This window comes from Lithobates pipiens, unplaced genomic scaffold, assembly GCF_037356315.1.
Source record: "Lithobates pipiens isolate NorthernLeopardFrog02 unplaced genomic scaffold, aLitPip1_a1.2 Scaffold_19, whole genome shotgun sequence".
Lineage (NCBI taxonomy): Eukaryota > Metazoa > Chordata > Amphibia > Anura > Ranidae > Lithobates > Lithobates pipiens.
In genome coordinates this window covers 370454164-370471540 of record NW_027507764.1, presented here as the reverse complement: position 1 = coordinate 370471540, position 17377 = coordinate 370454164, and the positions used below count along the sequence as shown (strand labels likewise).

Sequence of the window (17377 nt, the reverse complement as noted above, 5' to 3'; positions counted from 1 at the left end):
ACTCAGTACTCTAATGGACTGTGACAGGTACTCGGTACTCTAATGGACAGTGACAGGTACTCCGGTACCCTGATGAACTGTGACAGGTACTCGGGTACTCAGATGGGCTGTGACAGATACTCGGGTACCCTGATGGACTGTGACAGGTACTCGGTACTCTAATGGACTGTGACAGGTACTCAGTACTCTAATGGACTGTGACAGGTACTCGGGTACCCTGATGGACTGTGACAGGTACTCGGGTACCCTGATGGACCATGACAGGTACTCGGGTACCCTGATGGACCGTGACAGGTACTCGGGTACCATCATGGGCCGTGATAGGTACTCGGGTACCCTGATGGGCCGTGACAGGTACTCGGGTGTGCCATGACAGGTACTCGGGTACTCTGATGTGCCGTGACAGGTACTCGGGTACTCTGATGTGCCGTGACAGGTACTCGGGTACTCTGATGTGCCGTGACAGGTACTCAGGTACTCTGATGGGCTGGGACAGGCACTTGGGTACTCAGATGAACTGTGACAGGTACTCGGGTACTCAGATGGGCTGGGGCAGGTACTCGGGTACTCTGATGGGCTGGGACAGGTACTCGGGTACTCTGATGGGCTGTGACAGGTACTCGGGTACTCTGATGGGCTGGGACAGGTACTCGGGTACTCTGATGGACTGTGACAGGTACTCAAATACTCTGATGGACTGTGACAGGTACTCTGATGGACTGTGATTCACAGGTACTATGAGGGGTGTTGACAGGTCCTCTTTATTGGGGGGGGGGCAGGCAGGCAATCAGTGTGATTGGTGTACACTAGGCGGTAACGAGATGTGACCGCAATCTCCTCCTCACACACGATCGGTGTGTGAGGAGGAGAACAACCCGGTAACATCTCGTTACCGCGGTTTGTTTACATTTTAGTGATCGGCTGTGGAAGGATCACAGCCAATCAAGTGGGTAAACAGCCGGCCAATGGCTGTTTACCAGCGTCGGTGACGAGCAGTGTTCCCGGGGAACACGCCGCCACCGACGTGCACGCGCAGCGCGCTCACGATTGCGCGCATGCGCTGTGCACAGCCGGGGTGTGACCATCTGTGATCGGCCGTGACTTCATCACAGCCGATCACGTGGTAAACAGCCATAACCATTGGCTGTTCACCCCCTTCGGTGGCGAGCGGTGTCTCCGTGACACGCCGCCACCGAAGAGACAGGGATGCGCGCGAATGATCGTGCGCATTCCTTGTTTAAACGGGAGGCCGTCATATGACGGCCTCCCGCCACAATAGGTGTGCCGCCCGGCCGCCATTTGACGACCGGCGGTCGGCATCTAGTTAAAAAAACAAGATGATGTTACCCCAGATGATGTCCAATAGGACAAAACATGTTGGGTGATGCTCTTGGCATCATTGGCTATACTCCATTTTAAGTACGCAATTTTCTTTTTTACACTCCTGCTGATTGGCTGAGACAAAGTAGCAGCGCCATTGGCTTCTGCAGCTGTCAATCAAGGTCATCTGCCACACCACTGTAACCCCTTTCTCATCTGCCCCACCACTGTACCTCCTGCACATTTGTGCCACCTCTGTTCCACCTGCTCTTCTGCCCCACCATTGTAACCCCTTGCTCATGTGTTCCATCGATATACCTCCTTTCTCCTCCGCACCCCTCTGCACATCTGCCCCACTTCTGTACCCCCCTGCTTATCTGTCCCACCAATGTACCTATTTTCTCCTCTTCCCTGCCACTGTACCCCCCTGTACATCTGCCCCAGCTCTGTGCCCCCTGCTCTTCTGCGCAACCTTTGTAACCCCCTGCTCATCTGTCCCACCAATGCACTTCCTTTCACATCTGCCCCACTGCTGTACCCCCAGCTCTTCTGTCCCAACAGTGAACCCCCCCTGCTCATCTTTCCCACCACTGTAACCCCCTGCTCATGTGCTCCATCATTATTCCTCCCTGCTTTTCTGCACCACCGCTGAACCCCCTTCTCATCCCTCCCATCGCTGTACCTCCTGCACATCTGCCCCACCACAGTAACCTTCCTGTTCATCTGCCCCATCAACATACCCCTTTTCTCATCTGCCCCACCACTGTACCTCCCAGCACATCTGCTCAGCCGCTGTATCTCCATGCTCTTCTGTCTCACTACTGAATCACCTTCTCATCTGTCCTAACACTGTGAACCCATCTGCTTATTTGCCCCACCAATGTAGCCCACTTTATCATCTTCCCCACCACTGTAACCCGCTTTCTCATCTGCCTCACAAATGTACCTTCTACACATCTGTCTCACCTCTGTTCCCCCTGCTCTCCTGCCCAACCACTGTAATCCCCTGCTCATCTGTCCCACCAATACACCTCCTTTCACATCTGCTCCACTGCTCTACCCCCTGCTTTTATGTCCCACCACCATGGGCGTCCACAGGTAGGGGCAACGGGTACTCGGGTACTCTGATGACCTGGTGACAGGTACTCGGGTACTCTGATGGCCTGGTGACAAGTACTCAGGTACTCTGATGGCCTGGTGACAGGTACTCTGATGGTTTGGTGACTGGTATTTGGGTACTCTGAAGGGCGGTGACAGGTACTCATATGGACTGTGACAGGTACTCGGGTACTCAGATGAACTGTGACAGGTACTCGGGTACTCAGATAGACTGTGACAGGTACTCTGGTACACAGATGGACTGTGACAGGTACTCGGGTACTCAGATGGGCTGTGACAGGTACTCGGGTACCCTGATAGACTGTGACAGATACTCGGTACTCTAATGGACTGTGACAGGTACTCGGTACTCTAATAGACTGTGACAGGTACTCGGTACTCTAATGGACTGTGACAGGTACTCGGTACTCTAATGGACTGTGACAGGTACTCAGTACTCTAATGGACTGTGACAGGTACTCGGGTACCCTGATGGACTGTGACAGGTACTCGGGTACCCTGATGGACCATGACAGGTACTCGGGTACCCTGATGGACCGTGACAGGTACTCGGGTACCATCATGGGCCGTGATAGGTACTCGGGTACCCTGATGGGCCGTGACAGGTACTCGGGTGTGCCATGACAGGTACTCGGGTACTCTGATGTGCCGTGACAGGTACTCGGGTACTCTGATGTGCCGTGACAGGTACTCGGGTACTCTGATGTGCCGTGACAGGTACTCAGGTACTCTGATGGGCTGGGACAGGCACTTGGGTACTCAGATGAACTGTGACAGGTACTCGGGTACTCAGATGGGCTGGGGCAGGTACTCGGGTACTCTGATGGGCTGGGACAGGTACTCGGGTACTCTGATGGGCTGTGACAGGTACTCGGGTACTCTGATGGGCTGGGACAGGTACTCGGGTACTCTGATGGACTGTGACAGGTACTCAAATACTCTGATGGACTGTGACAGGTACTCTGATGGACTGTGATTCACAGGTACTATGAGGGGTGTTGACAGGTCCTCTTTATTGGGGGGGGGGGCAGGCAGGCAATCAGTGTGATTGGTGTACACTAGGCGGTAACGAGATGTGACCGCAATCTCCTCCTCACACACGATCGGTGTGTGAGGAGGAGAACAACCCGGTAACATCTCGTTACCGCGGTTTGTTTACATTTTAGTGATCGGCTGTGGAAGGATCACAGCCAATCAAGTGGGTAAACAGCCGGCCAATGGCTGTTTACCAGCGTCGGTGACGAGCAGTGTTCCCGGGGAACACGCCGCCACCGACGTGCACGCGCAGCGCGCTCACGATTGCACGCATGCGCTGTGCACAGCCGGGGTGTGACCATCTGTGATCGGCCGTGACTTCATCACAGCCGATCACGTGGTAAACAGCCATAACCAATGGCTGTTCACCCCCTTCGGTGGCGAGCGGTGTCTCCGTGACACGCCGCCACCGAAGAGACAGGGATGCGCGCGAATGATCGTGCGCATTCCTTGTTTAAACGGGAGGCCGTCATATGACGGCCTCCCGCCACAATAGGTGCGCCGCCCGGCCGCCATTTGACGACCGGCGGTCGGCATCTAGTTAAAAAAACAAGATGATGTTACCCCAGATGATGTCCAATAGGACAAAACATGTTGGGTGATGCTCTTGGCATCATTGGCTATACTCCATTTTAAGTACGCAATTTTCTTTTTTACACTCCTGCTGATTGGCTGAGACAAAGTAGCAGCGCCATTGGCTTCTGCAGCTGTCAATCAAGGTCATCTGCCACACCACTGTAACCCCTTTCTCATCTGCCCCACCACTGTACCTCCTGCACATTTGTGCCACCTCTGTTCCACCTGCTCTTCTGCCCCACCATTGTAACCCCTTGCTCATGTGTTCCATCGATATACCTCCTTTCTCCTCCGCACCCCTCTGCACATCTGCCCCACTTCTGTACCCCCCTGCTTATCTGTCCCACCAATGTACCTATTTTCTCCTCTTCCCTGCCACTGTACCCCCCTGTACATCTGCCCCAGCTCTGTGCCCCCTGCTCTTCTGCGCAACCTTTGTAACCCCCTGCTCATCTGTCCCACCAATGCACTTCCTTTCACATCTGCCCCACTGCTGTACCCCCAGCTCTTCTGTCCCAACAGTGAACCCCCCCTGCTCATCTTTCCCACCACTGTAACCCCCTGCTCATGTGCTCCATCATTATTCCTCCCTGCTTTTCTGCACCACCGCTGAACCCCCTTCTCATCCCTCCCATCGCTGTACCTCCTGCACATCTGCCCCACCACAGTAACCTTCCTGTTCATCTGCCCCATCAACATACCCCTTTTCTCATCTGCCCCACCACTGTACCTCCCAGCACATCTGCTCAGCCGCTGTATCTCCATGCTCTTCTGTCTCACTACTGAATCACCTTCTCATCTGTCCTAACACTGTGAACCCATCTGCTTATTTGCCCCACCAATGTAGCCCACTTTATCATCTTCCCCACCACTGTAACCCGCTTTCTCATCTGCCTCACAAATGTACCTTCTACACATCTGTCTCACCTCTGTTCCCCCTGCTCTCCTGCCCAACCACTGTAATCCCCTGCTCATCTGTCCCACCAATACACCTCCTTTCACATCTGCTCCACTGCTCTACCCCCTGCTTTTATGTCCCACCACCATGGGCGTCCACAGGTAGGGGCAACGGGTACTCGGGTACTCTGATGGCCTGGTGACAGGTACTCGGGTACTCTGATGGCCTGGTGACAAGTACTCAGGTACTCTGATGGCCTGGTGACAGGTACTCTGATGGTTTGGTGACTGGTATTTGGGTACTCTGAAGGGCGGTGACAGGTACTCATATGGACTGTGACAGGTACTCGGGTACTCAGATGAACTGTGACAGGTACTCGGGTACTCAGATAGACTGTGACAGGTACTCTGGTACACAGATGGACTGTGACAGGTACTCGGGTACTCAGATGGGCTGTGACAGGTACTCGGGTACCCTGATAGACTGTGACAGATACTCGGTACTCTAATGGACTGTGACAGGTACTCGGTACTCTAATAGACTGTGACAGGTACTCGGTACTCTAATGGACTGTGACAGGTACTCGGTACTCTAATGGACTGTGACAGGTACTCAGTACTCTAATGGACTGTGACAGGTACTCGGGTACCCTGATGGACTGTGACAGGTACTCGGGTACCCTGATGGACCATGACAGGTACTCGGGTACCCTGATGGACCGTGACAGGTACTCGGGTACCATCATGGGCCGTGATAGGTACTCGGGTACCCTGATGGGCCGTGACAGGTACTCGGGTGTGCCATGACAGGTACTCGGGTACTCTGATGTGCCGTGACAGGTACTCGGGTACTCTGATGTGCCGTGACAGGTACTCAGGTACTCTGATGGGCTGGGACAGGCACTTGGGTACTCAGATGAACTGTGACAGGTACTCGGGTACTCAGATGGGCTGGGGCAGGTACTCGGGTACTCTGATGGGCTGGGACAGGTACTCGGGTACTCTGATGGGCTGTGACAGGTACTCGGGTACTCTGATGGGCTGGGACAGGTACTCGGGTACTCTGATGGACTGTGACAGGTACTCAAATACTCTGATGGACTGTGACAGGTACTCTGATGGACTGTGATTCACAGGTACTATGAGGGGTGTTGACAGGTCCTCTTTATTGGGGGGGGGGCAGGCAGGCAATCAGTGTGATTGGTGTACACTAGGCGGTAACGAGATGTGACCGCAATCTCCTCCTCACACACGATCGGTGTGTGAGGAGGAGAACAACCCGGTAACATCTCGTTACCGCGGTTTGTTTACATTTTAGTGATCGGCTGTGGAAGGATCACAGCCAATCAAGTGGGTAAACAGCCGGCCAATGGCTGTTTACCAGCGTCGGTGACGAGCAGTGTTCCCGGGGAACACGCCGCCACCGACGTGCACGCGCAGCGCGCTCACGATTGCGCGCATGCGCTGTGCACAGCCGGGGTGTGACCATCTGTGATCGGCCGTGACTTCATCACAGCCGATCACGTGGTAAACAGCCATAACCAATGGCTGTTCACCCCCTTCGGTGGCGAGCGGTGTCTCCGTGACACGCCGCCACCGAAGAGAAAGGGATGCGCGCGAATGATCGTGCGCATTCCTTGTTTAAACGGGAGGCCGTCATATGACGGCCTCCCGCCACAATAGGTGCGCCGCCCGGCCGCCATTTGACGACCGGCGGTCGGCATCTAGTTAAAAAAACAAGATGATGTTACCCCAGATGATGTCCAATAGGACAAAACATGTTGGGTGATGCTCTTGGCATCATTGGCTATACTCCATTTTAAGTACGCAATTTTCTTTTTTACACTCCTGCTGATTGGCTGAGACAAAGTAGCAGCGCCATTGGCTTCTGCAGCTGTCAATCAAGGTCATCTGCCACACCACTGTAACCCCTTTCTCATCTGCCCCACCACTGTACCTCCTGCACATTTGTGCCACCTCTGTTCCACCTGCTCTTCTGCCCCACCATTGTAACCCCTTGCTCATGTGTTCCATCGATATACCTCCTTTCTCCTCCGCACCCCTCTGCACATCTGCCCCACTTCTGTACCCCCCTGCTTATCTGTCCCACCAATGTACCTATTTTCTCCTCTTCCCTGCCACTGTACCCCCCTGTACATCTGCCCCAGCTCTGTGCCCCCTGCTCTTCTGCGCAACCTTTGTAACCCCCTGCTCATCTGTCCCACCAATGCACTTCCTTTCACATCTGCCCCACTGCTGTACCCCCAGCTCTTCTGTCCCAACAGTGAACCCCCCCTGCTCATCTTTCCCACCACTGTAACCCCCTGCTCATGTGCTCCATCATTATTCCTCCCTGCTTTTCTGCACCACCGCTGAACCCCCTTCTCATCCCTCCCATCGCTGTACCTCCTGCACATCTGCCCCACCACAGTAACCTTCCTGTTCATCTGCCCCATCAACATACCCCTTTTCTCATCTGCCCCACCACTGTACCTCCCAGCACATCTGCTCAGCCGCTGTATCTCCATGCTCTTCTGTCTCACTACTGAATCACCTTCTCATCTGTCCTAACACTGTGAACCCATCTGCTTATTTGCCCCACCAATGTAGCCCACTTTATCATCTTCCCCACCACTGTAACCCGCTTTCTCATCTGCCTCACAAATGTACCTTCTACACATCTGTCTCACCTCTGTTCCCCCTGCTCTCCTGCCCAACCACTGTAATCCCCTGCTCATCTGTCCCACCAATACACCTCCTTTCACATCTGCTCCACTGCTCTACCCCCTGCTTTTATGTCCCACCACCATGGGCGTCCACAGGTAGGGGCAACGGGTACTCGGGTACTCTGATGGCCTGGTGACAGGTACTCGGGTACTCTGATGGCCTGGTGACAAGTACTCAGGTACTCTGATGGCCTGGTGACAGGTACTCTGATGGTTTGGTGACTGGTATTTGGGTACTCTGAAGGGCGGTGACAGGTACTCATATGGACTGTGACAGGTACTCGGGTACTCAGATGAACTGTGACAGGTACTCGGGTACTCAGATAGACTGTGACAGGTACTCTGGTACACAGATGGACTGTGACAGGTACTCGGGTACTCAGATGGGCTGTGACAGGTACTCGGGTACCCTGATAGACTGTGACAGATACTCGGTACTCTAATGGACTGTGACAGGTACTCGGTACTCTAATAGACTGTGACAGGTACTCGGTACTCTAATGGACTGTGACAGGTACTCGGTACTCTAATGGACTGTGACAGGTACTCGGTACTCTAATGGACTGTGACAGGTACTCGGGTACCCTGATGAACTGTGACAGGTACTCGGGTACTCAGATGGGCTGTGACAGACACTCGGGTACCCTGATGGACTGTGACAGGTACTCGGTACTCTAATGGACTGTGACAGGTACTCAGTACTCTAATGGACTGTGACAGGTACTCGGGTACCCTGATGGACTGTGACAGGTACTCGGGTACCCTGATGGACCGTGACAGGTACTCGGGTACCCTGATGGACCGTGACAGGTACTCGGGTACCCTGATGGGCCGTGACAGGTACTCGGGTACCCTGATGGGCCATGACAGGTACTCGGGTGTGCCATGACAGGTACTCGGGTACTCTGATGTGCCGTGACAGGTACTCGGGTACTCTGATGTGCCATGACAGGTACTCGGGTACTCTGATGGGCTGTGACAGGTACTCAGGTACTCTGATGGGCTGGGACAGGTACTCGGTTACTCAGATGAACTGTGACAGGTACTCGGGTACTCAGATGGGCTGGGACAGGTACTCGGGTACTCAGATGGGCTGGGACAGGTACTCGGGTACTCTGATGGGCTGGGACAGGTACTCGGGTACTCTGATGGGCTGTGACAGGTACTCAGGTACTCTGATGGGCTGGGACAGGTACTCGGGTACTCTGATGGGCTGTGACAGGTACTCAAATACTCTGATGGACTGTGACAGGTACTCAAATACTCTATATATTCTATGAGACATGGGCTGCAAATAGGTACTCGAGTACTCTGATGGGCTGGAGATAGGTACTCGGGTACTCTGATGGCCTGGTGACAGGTACTCGGGTACTCTGATGGCCTGGTGACAGGTACTCGGGTACTCTGATGGCCTGGTGACAGGTACTCGGGTACTCTGATGGCCTGGTGACAAGTACTCAGGTACTCTGATGGCCTGGTGACAGGTACTCTGATGGTTTGGTGACTGGTATTTGGGTACTCTGAAGGGCGGTGACAGGTACTCATATGAACTGTGACAGGTACTCGGGTACTCAGATGGGCTGGGACAGGTACTCGGGTACTCAGATGGGCTGGGACAGGTACTCGGGTACTCTGATGGGCTGGGACAGGTACTCGGGTACTCTGATGGGCTGTGACAGGTACTCGGGTACTCTGATGGGCCGGGACAGGTACTCGGGTACTCTGATGGGCTGTGACAGGTACTCAAATACTCTGATGGACTGTGACAGGTACTCAAATACTCTATATATTCTATGAGACATGGGCTGCAAATAGGTACTCGAGTACTCTGATGGGCTGGAGATAGGTACTCGGGTACTCTGATGGCCTGGTGACAGGTACTCGGGTACTCTGATGGCCTGGTGACAGGTACTCGGGTACTCTGATGGCCTGGTGACAAGTACTCAGGTACTCTGATGGCCTGGTGACAGGTACTCTGATGGTTTGGTGACTGGTATTTGGGTACTCTGAAGGGCGGTGACAGGTACTCATATGGACTGTGACAGGTACTCGGGTACTCAGATGAACTGTGACAGGTACTCGGGTACTCAGATAGACTGTGACAGGTACTCTGGTACACAGATGGACTGTGACAGGTACTCGGATACTCAGATGGGCTGTGACAGATACTCGGGTACCCTGATGGACTGTGACAGGTACTCGGTACTCTAATGGACTGTGACAGGTACTCGGTACTCTAATGGACTGTGACAGGTACTCAGTACTCTAATGGACTGTGACAGGTACTCGGTACTCTAATGGACTGTGACAGGTACTCCGGTACCCTGATGAACTGTGACAGGTACTCGGGTACTCAGATGGGCTGTGACAGATACTCGGGTACCCTGATGGACTGTGACAGGTACTCGGTACTCTAATGGACTGTGACAGGTACTCAGTACTCTAATGGACTGTGACAGGTACTCGGGTACCCTGATGGACTGTGACAGGTACTCGGGTACCCTGATGGACCATGACAGGTACTCGGGTACCCTGATGGACCGTGACAGGTACTCGGGTACCATCATGGGCCGTGATAGGTACTCGGGTACCCTGATGGGCCGTGACAGGTACTCGGGTGTGCCATGACAGGTACTCGGGTACTCTGATGTGCCGTGACAGGTACTCGGGTACTCTGATGTGCCGTGACAGGTACTCGGGTACTCTGATGTGCCGTGGCAGGTACTCAGGTACTCTGATGGGCTGGGACAGGCACTTGGGTACTCAGATGAACTGTGACAGGTACTCGGGTACTCAGATGGGCTGGGGCAGGTACTCGGGTACTCTGATGGGCTGGGACAGGTACTCAAATACTCTGATGGACTGTGACAGGTACTCTGATGGACTGTGATTCACAGGTACTATGAGGGGTGTTGACAGGTCCTCTTTATTGGGGGGGGGGGGGCAGGCAGGCAATCAGTGTGATTGGTGTACACTAGGCGGTAACGAGATGTGACCGTAATCTCCTCCTCACACACGATCGGTGTGTGAGGAGGAGAACAACCCGGTAACATCTCGTTACCGCGGTTTGTTTACATTTTAGTGATCGGCTGTGGAAGGATCACAGCCAATCACGTGGGTAAACAGCCGGCCAATGGCTGTTTACCAGCGTCGGTGACGAGCAGTGTTCCCGGGGAACACGCCGCCACCGACGTGCACGCGCAGCGCGCTCACGATTGCGCGCATGCGCTGTGCACAGCCGGGGTGTGACCATCTGTGATCGGCCGTGACTTCATCACAGCCGATCACGTGGTAAACAGCCATAACCAATGGCTGTTCACCCCCTTCGGTGGCGAGCGGTGTCTCCGTGACACGCCGCCACCGAAGAGACAGGGATGCGCGCGAATGATCGTGCGCATTCCTTGTTTAAACGGGAGGCCGTCATATGACGGCCTCCCGCCACAATAGGTGCGCCGCCCGGCCGCCATTTGACGACCGGCGGTCGGCATCTAGTTAAAAAAACAAGATGATGTTACCCCAGATGATGTCCAATAGGACAAAACATGTTGGGTGATGCTCTTGGCATCATTGGCTATACTCCATTTTAAGTACGCAATTTTCTTTTTTACACTCCTGCTGATTGGCTGAGACAAAGTAGCAGCGCCATTGGCTTCTGCAGCTGTCAATCAAGGTCATCTGCCACACCACTGTAACCCCTTTCTCATCTGCCCCACCACTGTACCTCCTGCACATTTGTGCCACCTCTGTTCCACCTGCTCTTCTGCCCCACCATTGTAACCCCTTGCTCATGTGTTCCATCGATATACCTCCTTTCTCCTCCGCACCCCTCTGCACATCTGCCCCACTTCTGTACCCCCTGCTTATCTGTCCCACCAATGTACCTATTTTCTCCTCTTCCCTGCCACTGTACCCCCCTGTACATCTGCCCCAGCTCTGTGCCCCCTGCTCTTCTGCGCAACCTTTGTAACCCCCTGCTCATCTGTCCCACCAATGCACTTCCTTTCACATCTGCCCCACTGCTGTACCCCCAGCTCTTCTGTCCCAACAGTGAACCCCCCCTGCTCATCTTTCCCACCACTGTAACCCCCTGCTCATGTGCTCCATCATTATTCCTCCCTGCTTTTCTGCACCACCGCTGAACCCCCTTCTCATCCCTCCCATCGCTGTACCTCCTGCACATCTGCCCCACCACAGTAACCTTCCTGTTCATCTTCCCCATCAACATACCCCTTTTCTCATCTGCCCCACCACTGTACCTCCCAGCACATCTGCTCAGCCACTGTATCTCCATGCTCTTCTGTCTCACTACTGAATCACCTTCTCATCTGTCCTAACACTGTGAACCCATCTGCTTATTTGCCCCACCAATGTAGCCCACTTTATCATCTTCCCCACCACTGTAACCCGCTTTCTCATCTGCCTCACAAATGTACCTTCTACACATCTGTCTCACCTCTGTTCCCCCTGCTCTCCTGCCCAACCACTGTAATTCCCTGCTCATCTGTCCCACCAATACACCTCCTTTCACATCTGCTCCACTGCTCTACCCCCTGCTTTTATGTCCCACCACCATGGGCGTCCACAGGTAGGGGCAACGGGGATCAAGTACCCCCCCCGGCAGGACTGGAGCTACCTATAGGCAAGTGCGCACAATCAGTCGGAGGCGCCGCGCTGCATGTCCCAGGGCCGGGAGTCACATACACAACATGGAGTGTCAGGAAGTGATGGTGTTTGTAGACCCTATGCTGAGGCAGCACGGCCAGAGGCAGGAAATACAAAGCTCTCCCCCAGCTTGCCTGTGACCTTTCATCTGCTGCCTGGATAGCTTCTGCTAATGCTCAGCCTGACCAGATCACTTATGATTTCTCTCCCCTCCTCTCCTCCTCCTCCTTGGCTCAGACTGCCAGGGGTGTGTGCTCTGCCTGGACATGTGTTAGAGGCCCAGCGCTCCCTTCTAGATAGGGGCCCCAAGAACACCCACCGCATGGGGCCTCAGTCTCATCTGAGCTGCTTGGCACGTACAGCTGTTGTTGGAGCCTTCCATCTGCCTTTTCTGGGGTTAGTAATCCATTTAATTCTCTCTAATGTCATCTGAATCTTGTAATATAGAAGTTGATTGGAGGGAAGTTCTCCATACTAATGATTGTGTGTGTATTGTAAAGGGGATGTAATGTATCTGGGTGTAATCTATGTGTATGGAGGTGTAATGTATCTGGGTGTAATCTGTGTGTATGGGGGTGTAATGTATCTGTGTGTATTGTATCTGTGCGTATGGGGGTGTAATGTATCTGGGTGTATCTGTACTATGTCCGCAATCTCTGACCATGATAATGACATTGTCAAAAAGAGGTGGAGCATGGGTGACTTTAAAATGATGCCCCCCCCCCCAAAAAAAGTTCTGCGGACGCCCATGCCCACCACTAATCCCCCTTCTCATCTGGCCCACCACTATAACCCCCTTCTCATCTGGCCCACCATTGTAACCCCCTTCTCATCTGGCCCACCACTGAAACCCCCTTCTCATCTGGGCCACCACTGTAGCCCCCTTCTAATCTGGCCCACCACTGAAACCCCCTTCTCATCTGGCCCCCACAAACTGTAACCCCCTTCTCATTTTCCCCATCACTTTACCCCCTGCTCTTCTGTCTCACTGCTGAACTCCCTTCTCATCTCTTCCACCACTGTACCCCTGTTGCCAACCCCTGTGCTAGAGTGTTGAGTCCCAAAGACCTGACAGAACTATAAAATCAGTTTTCATAATTTTCTATAGTTTTTCCAATAAATACATTAAATGAGTAATTGTGTCTATTACTTTAACATAACACATACCCAGATGTCTGAGTTTGTGAGTCATGCTGACACCAAATGAAATGCAGGGCAAAAAAATGGCATAAAACAAAATTCTCTTGATGAATTATTAAAGGGAAATAAATATCTAATCCAAACAGTTATGCCACATAGGTACATTTGACACACAGCTGTTATTTAATCATAGCTTACTTTAAAAATTACCAAAGTGCAAGGTTAGCAAATTATTTGCAAAGTTATTGAGTTATATATGTTGGTATAAAATAAAATTACTGCACATTGAATTAAAAACAAAAGCAAAAAAAACAGAGGAACTTAATCTTGAAGTTAATACAGAAAAGTACTTGTTCACTGATTATGTAACTAATTTTAACAAGTACCAAAACGCTGAACTGTATTTAATGGAAGCATACAGCAAAACGAATAAAGCCTTAAAATAAATGTGACACATTAGTATATAATCAGTAAAATACACACACCGTGCAGCAGCTTGTATTTATTTATTTACTATAATGCTTTTAAAATACTAAATAGTTTTTTTGGAGTTTTTCCTACTTACAAAGGGCAGCAGGGACTAACTGTGGAATAGCTAACTGGCATGGATGAGGGAATCTGCCTGTGTTTCATTCTAAGCCCTTGTACACACGGCTGGACATTCGAAAATGTCCGATTGGATCGTGTTGTCGTATAATCCGACCGTGTGTGCGCTCCATCGGACTTTTTCCGTCTGAATATCCGGCCGACAAAGTTTGTGCATGCTCAGATCAAATTCCTAGACCAAAGCTATTGGCTACTAGCCTGAACGTAGTAACGTCCTAACGAAATAACGTCATCACGTTAAGTACGATTGGATTTTCTGACAACTTTGTCCGACTGTGTTTATGCAACAATTTCGGACAAAATCGGTCGGACAAAATCCATCAGACAAAATGCGACAGATTTGGTTGTCGGAATGTCCGACCGTGTGTACAAGGGCTGAGAGCTGGTTATAAAACTTTTTCCGACAACATGATCCGATCGGACTTTGTCTGATCGTTTGTAGAGAATTCCGATCGGACAAAGTGCCACGCATGCTCAGATCAAATTACGAGACCAAAGCTATTGGCTACTAGCCTGAACGTAGTCCCATCGTAACGAACGAACGTAATCACGTTCTGAACGCTCGGATTGTCCGACAACTTTGTCCGACCGCGTGTATGCAACACTAGTTTCGGACAAAATCCATCAGAAAAAATCCGATGGATTTTGTGTTTGGAATGTCCGACCGTGTGTACAAGGGCTTAGAGAAATGAGTTGAATTCAGCTTGAAATCTGCAAAACCCAAAGTTAGCTGCCAACCCAGAGGCATATCATCCATGGGTGCAGGGTATTCACCGCACATGGGCCCTGAGGGGGGGGGGGAGGGGGGTATCTGACCTACACGCACCCATGGATGGTGAAATGTGGATGGTGAAATTTGACAGTAGTACAATGTACCCCACACTCATTCACATCAGGAGGGTAGCGGGATCGGAGGGCCCCCTTTTTAAAGGGGGATTCCAGATTCAAATAAGCCCCCTGCCCACAGACCCCCCACAATCACTGCCCAGGGTTGTCAGGAAGAGGCCCTTGTCCCCATCATCATATTTGTGATTATATCTATACACAGTACAGATGCCCCACTTTGCAGGCAGACTAAGGGACCCCCCCCCCCCAGCACTATATTTAAAGGAATTTTTCATTTTTATTGTTTCACTTTAAGCATCATTAAAATCACGACTCCTGTAAAAATGAGTATTTAGAAAAAAATTTTTTTGCATTGATACATGTCCCCCCAGGGCAGTACCCAGACCCCATACCCTTTTTATGGCCAATAATTTGAATATAAGCCTTTAAATGGGCTCTTTTGATTTTTCAAGCTTGAATCCCATAGACTCTAATAGGGTTCATGAGTCGGGTCATAACTTTTGTGATGTTTGAGAGTTCTGCCACGAACCGGTGGGTAGGTGGGTTCGGCCCAACTCTATGAATAAATAAATAAGAATAAAGAACTACTGACATAGTCAACTGCCTACTAACACTGTCCACTCCCCCTTCCTGAAGCACTATGAAAAAAAATATTGAAAACAATTAATTAGAAAAATAATAAAAACTAAAATCGCAAAAAATAAAAATAAAATAACAAAAACAAAAAAAACTACTGACACCATCTGCTGCCCCACTGAAACGATCCACTGACCCCCCAAAGCATTGTGAAAAAAAAAGAAATTGTAAAAAATTATTTAAAAATATAATTTAAAAAAATAATAAAAAGTTCAAAATAAAAAACTTTGGACACTGTCTATGGCTCTACTGACACCATCCACTGCCCTACTGACACCATCCACTGGCCCCCAATAAGCATTTTGAAAACTGGAGAAAAGAATAAAATATGTAATTGTAAAATATATATGTATATATATATATATATATATATATATATATATATAAATAAAGAACTACTGAAACAGTCCACTCTCCTACTGACACCATCCTGCACCTACTACCCACCACCATACCCTCCGCACTCCTCTCCTGCACATACACACATACTGTTCACTACATTCCCTGCTTTACATTACCAAATTTTGCACTATGTAGGTCATCTCAGACTTTACTTAACCACACAAGTTACGTCCCAAATTCAGTGTACTTTAAACCATGCCCACTTTTTCCAAAAGTGTGCCACATTGTTATTTTTATCAGTGACTAAGGCCCACTTTTGATTTTGCACAGGGGCCCACTGATTTCAAGATATGCCCCTGTGCAAACCTTAATAAAGTCTATAGGTGGTGGAGGTGGTGGTGGGGTAGGGGTCAGTAAATTTTGATATTAAATTCTGTCCATTTTTAAGGCTAATAGGCAAACTATTATCTGAAAGGATAAAGGTCAGCTCTCTGAGGAATAACTGCCACCGATTCTGTCTGAAATGTGAGACGTGCAGCAAGATCCTCTCTCCCGGGGGACACACCGAGCACGATGGATGCCCATACTAACACAAGCCATGCTATGCTGTCCTGTTCGGCCTGAAAGGTGTGAACATTGGTGGAGTTGGGTCCTACATCTACAATACAACGCCTTGAGCCTCGGAGCACCAGGGTCCCGTGACCCTTGTGGTCAGTTCTGCAAACAATGCTGCAAAGCCAGCTACACAAATGTGGCCCCGGCATGGACATTTGCTGGGGAGACACCCTTATGCACAGGCTGTGGAAAGGCTGTCTACGAAGGTGATATCACTAGGCAGAAGCTGGCACCACCCCTGCCTCCAATACCAGTGCTACAACAAGACATTGACTTCAGGGGGACAGGCAGAGCATGATGGCCTGCCGTATTGTCACGTGCCCTGCTATGAGCATATCTTTGGACCAAAAGGAATGAATATCGGTGATGTTTGATGTTATGTCTATGCATCTTCATGCGACAACCCAGAAAGCCAGGATCAGATGTGAGCAGTGTCTGATGACCCAGGGCGAGTAAATGCTTCTTCTGCCTTGTGTAACCATTCACTGCTGAACTGCAAACAATGATGATGAACAAGTGTTCTGACCCCCCCCCCCCCCCCCCAATATGTATTTATTTATGTAATTATAGGTTTATATAACTCTGGATCATTCCTGTATTGATGACTCCTGTATTTAGACGTCGCACCCACCTGCTGTAGCTCAGTTAGTTAGGCAGTGCTGTCTGGGTGCCTGCGGTTGATGCACTCTCATTCCAGTTGGCTATATTTTATTACCGTGTTTTAGAAGAACTGTCTGAATGAATGAATGAATGAAATACTTATATAGCGCACAATGCGAACTGAATCGCCTCTAGGCGCTGTGGCGAGCTTTGATCATCTGCTAAAAGAGGAAGGTCTTGAGTTTTTTCCTAAAAGC

General features: G+C 51.0%; 1 pseudogene; it reads left to right on the top strand.

Annotated features, from left to right (window-relative positions):
* Nucleotides 1–15408: 15408 nt before the first annotated feature.
* On the top strand, nt 15409–16948 carry LOC143997877 (cysteine-rich protein 3 pseudogene; annotated as a pseudogene).
* The last annotated feature ends 429 nt before the right edge of the window (nt 16949–17377 follow it).